Below are 5,198 nucleotides of genomic sequence, written 5' to 3'. Positions count from 1 at the left end.
ACAATAAGTAATTTCAGAACTCAATTATTATTTCCAGAGGGAAGTAGTTACTATTCTTGAGGAAAACACAAAGACAACAACAGACACAAACCAAGCTGCCTCTGCTGAAGCAGGAAAGTCATCAAGGAGAGACACAAGTCAGTGTGGGGAGGGGCCTGGAAGGCAGGGCTAGGGCATTCTCCCCACCTCCTCACATTATCTACTAAGAACAGAGATGCATTCAGATGACTTTTGCAGCAAAGGAAACCAGATGATTGCGAAATTACAAAGTAGGGCTGAGAAAAATCCTGCATCACTCAGTCCTGACAAGGCAGCTGGCTCACACTGTAGGAAAAGGATCATAAAAAAATGCAAAGAAACACTTAAGTGTCGACATTCTGCGTAGTCCACCGCATCCTTAGAATGTGCCCCTCACAGCTTCCCCATAACTTCATCCCATCCTCTCTGCCCTAGCCCCTCCCACCACAGGCCCCCAGGACCTCACCTTTAGCAGCTGAGAGACACATCAGGGTTCTGGGCACTGTCGCTGCCTGGGGAAGAACAAAACAGAACCTGGTCAGAGCCACAGAGATATGAGACCACAGGAGGGACTGATGAGGGTGACTCCCTCATGGGCTCCATCGACACTGTCCACAGGGATTCAGGGACCAAACCCCTGATCCACACTTACCTGCTGCCTAAGTGTAGCTTCCTCCTTGTCCTCCTGTGGAAAGAAGCCTCATGTGAGACCAGGGAGGAGTCAGGAATGAAGTCCTAAAGGAATCCCCATGTCTGGAACATAGGGAAGTTTCCAGAACTGTGACCGGACACTTAGGGCAGGACCAGGAAATATGAAGAAAAGAGATGAGAGGGGACTGGGCCAACTGCCTCCTGGGTCTGCCCTCAGCAGGGACCTTCCCCTCTGCCATTTGCTGGAATCAGGGCCCCAGCATCAGCATTATCAAGGTGAACAATGTGATTCATTTTCAAAAATGCTTTACAAAAGAGGGTTAGCAATCAGCTCCAGACTGGCCAACACAAGCGTGTGGGTGGTACTTCCCATTACAGGTATGGCAAGTTCTACCTGTGGCCTGAAAGCCCCCAGTGGACAAGATCCCCCACTCCCTTCCCTACCTGAGCGCTTCTTCCTCCACATCACAGCTGCAGCCACTGCAGCTCCAGTGAGGACAGCTCCAAGGAGAACCAGGCCAGCAATGATGCCCGCGGTGGGGATGGAGGACTGAGGAGGGGGCACTGGAAGGGAAGGGGAGACCCTGAGCCTCAGGCCCCCATCGGATGCTCCTAAAATCTCCAGAGAGGGTCCTGATGCCCCTGAGCAGACACTGTGCCCATGTTTCCTCCTTACCCCAAGTCAGGACTCTGGGCTCCAGCAGCGCCTCATGCTGCACATGGCACGTGTATCTCTGCTCCTCTCCAGAAGGCACCTCCACAGCTGCCCACTTCTGGAAGGTTCTGTCCCCCCCAGGCCTGGTCTCCACGAGCTCTGTGCCCTGGGTCAGGTCCTCCCCATCTCGCTGCCAGGTCAGGGTGATGTTCGCAGGGTAGAAGCCCAGGGCCCAGCACCTCAGGGTGACCTCCTGGTCAGAGATGGGGTGGTGGGTCACATGTATCTTTGGGGCATCTGAGGAGAGGGTGAGAACTTTCACACTCTGGATTTTCTCTCATGGACCCTGAAAAAGCCTCAAGGGACCATCTTCAGAATGGACAGGGCAATGGGTGTGGAAAGGAAGCACAAAATCTAGAAAACCAGCCTGGTCTGGGGAGTCTGGGATAATCTCTTATTCCTTGGAAAGTTCTAGAATTAGAGGGCGACAACTCTAGATAGGAGGACACAGTTCTCTAAGGAGGAGAGACAGGCTTTTGCTCCTGACCTTGGCACTCAGAAAAGCAGGAGTCAGATCAGAAAAATGTCCTTAGACCAATAACAAGACCCTGAGAGAAACACTGATGGTTCCCAAGAGGGCTGTGGGTCAAAAGGATCCGTGAAGGTGGTGGTTTCAGGGCTGGTCTCCCCTCAGGCTCAGCAGAGACTGGATTCCTTAACTGTTCTGAGGAAAAGTGGGTCCTCTGGGGAGTCAGGAAACCGGGGGGCTCCTCCTTCCTGACCAGGGTGGGGCTGCTGTGAGTCTGACTCCACCCTCCCCGCGGTGCCGGCCTGAGGGGGGTGGGAGACCTCTCGGCCCCTCTTACCTGAGCGCTGCAGCGTCTCCTCCCGAGCTCCAGGTACCTGCGCAGAAACTCCCTGCACCTGCCCTCCAGGTAGTTCCTGACGCGCTCCGCCTCTCCGGCCGCCTCCCACTTGCGCCGGGAGATCTGAGCGGCCGTGTCCGCCGCGGTCCAGGAGCGCAGGTCCCCGTTCAGGGCCAGGTAATCGGCGCCGTCGTAGGCGAACTGATCATACCCGCGGAGGAGGCGCCCGTCGGGCCCCACGTCGCAGCCAGACATCTCCTGGAGGGTGTGAGAGCCTGTCCCCGCCCCGTCACCCCGCGTCACCCCGCCCGCGCCCGACCCCCCGGAAACCTCGCCGGTGAACGTCCCGGGGCTCGTCCGGGGTCGAGGGTCCGGCGGGTCCCCCTCCCTCGGGGGACGCTCGGGCCCGGGGTCTGGGGTCCCCGCCCGCCCGCGGGGGTGGGGTCGTGAGCGCCCCGGGCCCGCCCCGCTCACCGGCCGCGCTCTGGTTGTTGTAGTAGCCGCGCAGGGCGCGCAGGTTCACTCGGAACGTCTGCGCGGTGGCCTTCGCTGTCCGCGTCTCCCCCTCCCAGTACCCCGGGCCCTCCTGCTCCATCCAGGGCGCCCGCGGCTGCATCCTCTGACCCGGGGAGTTCGCTGTCAAACCGCCCGAACTGCGTGTCGTCCACGTAGCCCACGGAGATGAAGCGGGGCTCCCCGAGGCCGGGCCGGGACATCACGGTGGAGAAATACCTCAGGGAGTGGGAGCCTGGGGGCGGGGGGGGAGACCCGGGCTGAGTCCCAGGGAGATGGAGCGGGGAGGAGGGCGAGGGGGCTCTTGAGATTGAAATGGGGGCCAGAAAGATGGCTGGCGACTCAGAGGGACTAGAGGGAGGCAGCAGGCTGGGAAGGACAGAAAGGGGTCAGGGCAGGGTGGGGTCAAGGGGACAACCGGGTCAGCGATGTGGGAGACATGCCTTTCCAGGGGCCCTGCCCCGCCACACCGTGGTTCCTCTGGTTCCCCCTCCTCAGTGGCCTTTTCCCTCCAGGGCCCACACTCACCTGCCCAGGTCTCCGTCAGGGCCAGGGCCCCTGAGAGCAGCAGCAGGAGGGTTGGGGGCCTCATGACCTGAGCACTTGAGGTCTGGGTAGAATCTGAGTCCAGACTGGTGGCAACAATGTGATGCTGATTGGATTCTCTGGAAACCCTCCAGGCAATGGGGAATGAGAACTGGGGTGAGTGACCAGTATCCAGGAAGGAGGACCAGACACAGGCTGTGAGAGAGGAAGAAGTGAAACTTGGGGAGACGTGGAATGCCCAACAGTCAACTTCTGCCCCCTGCACAGCCCACAGCGCAGAGACCCTGAGAACCTCACGGGACACCTGCGAGTTTGCCGCCCCCTCTCTCCTGCTCCAAGGCCTTTGTCACACTGTTGGCTCCCTGAGTCCAGGCCAGGGACTGGGGCAGCAATCTCTGCACAGTTTTCAAATTAGCGAGGACCCGCCGCCTATAATTTTTGGAGGTTATAACTCTCAGTATTATTACATGAGGAATAAAAACAACTTAAAGATATTTTTATTTAATTTAGAATAATATTAATAACCCAATGTATGTTCAAAGTGTCTTAAAGAAATATAGATATTTAATGAAAATAATCAGGGTCATGGGTGGATCTTTTAAGGCTTGTATTTTTGCAATTATTTTTCTTCTCTGTCTCACTAGGAGAATGTTGGATTGTCATAGTTTCTCCTGCATTTACTTTGTTTTGGTTGGCCAATGAAAAATATACAGTGTTTCTGAAATATGTGAAAATAGTATTTTAAGTACCTTTCAGATAATTGTGAGTATTCAACTTTGTTCCACGTCTACAATAAATTGAAAACTATACAAGAGTGGTGGGTTTTCAAATGTTATTTGCAAAGTGAGTGGCAGAATGATATCATTGAATATTTTCTGTCCTGTTACATTAACTTCATAAGCCTCTCTTGATTTTTTTTAACTTTTTATATTTATTTATTTATGCAAGCACTGGACACAGAAGCACAGGAGGGTGGGTGAGAGAATTCACCAGAGCCAGAGGGGAGAGCAGAGCAGGCAGACTGACGAAGTACACTGCTGAGGGAAGCAGTGGGCAGCGGGAGAGGTCTGCGCACCATGTGGTACCCTCACCCAGCGGCCAGGGAGGGATCGAACTGGCGCTGCAGAGGCTGCGGGCAGCTTCGCAACCCAGCACTCAACCGCTGCGCCACCAGGGAGGCCTGCCTCTCTTGATTATTAATCTTGAACGAATATATCAGATTATAGGATCTTTATGTTAATTATTCTAGAATCAAATATGGAAAATCATACATGTTTTTAATTCCAAAGAACCTCAAGGAAAAGCAAGTGGCCACTGGAAGTTGTCAAGTTTATAGCGATAGGACACATTTCCATTATCTGGTTTTCACTTGAGCTTATACTTTAATTGGGTAGTTAATTACTATCATGTATCAACTGTCAGTTGATTTTCTTTTTTTAAAAAATATTTATTTATTTATGCATTCAAGAACTGGGGTACAGGCCAGAGGTGCATGGGGTGAGAGGATTCACCAGAGACAGAGTGGGGAGCAGAACAGGCAGATTGACTGAAATACACTGCTGAGGGGAGCAGCAGGCAAGACAGGAGAGATCTGCTGTGCCATGTGGGTAGCTCCCTGGCCAGGGATCTAACCATGCTGCAGAGGCTGCAGATAGCTTCACAGTGTTGTGTTTAGCTCCTTCTGCCACCAGGGAGGCCCTCAGTTGATATTTTTAAAGGGGCAGCTCACATTCATTTTCTAGAAAATATGTACAGATTGCTAAATCTAAATGACGATAGTTTTTGTCATTCATCTCTTCAAGTAAAGATGGTAGTATCCTCCACCTCCTCCCACCCCCAAAAATGGTCTAATTCACTTCATACAAATTGGTTTCCTTGGGACATAGCACTTTGATTGTGGCAGAAGTGACTTACATGTGCTCTGTGTCATCAGAAATTGGGTTTACGGT

The 5,198-nt window shown here is 53.5% G+C and overlaps 1 pseudogene; it reads right to left on the bottom strand.

Annotated features, from left to right (window-relative positions):
* Positions 1-286: 286 nt before the first annotated feature.
* Positions 287-3,333, bottom strand: LOC119253839 (popy Class I histocompatibility antigen, A-1 alpha chain-like; annotated as a pseudogene).
* Between the last annotated feature and the right edge of the window lie 1,865 nt (positions 3,334-5,198).

The sequence above is a fragment of the Talpa occidentalis genome, unplaced genomic scaffold (assembly GCF_014898055.3).
Source record: "Talpa occidentalis isolate TD23 unplaced genomic scaffold, MPIMG_talOcc4v2.1 talOcc4.2053, whole genome shotgun sequence".
Classification (NCBI taxonomy): domain Eukaryota; kingdom Metazoa; phylum Chordata; class Mammalia; order Eulipotyphla; family Talpidae; genus Talpa; species Talpa occidentalis.
The sequence above is the reverse complement of the archived record's forward strand: the minus strand, read 5'-3'. Positions and strand labels throughout refer to the sequence as shown.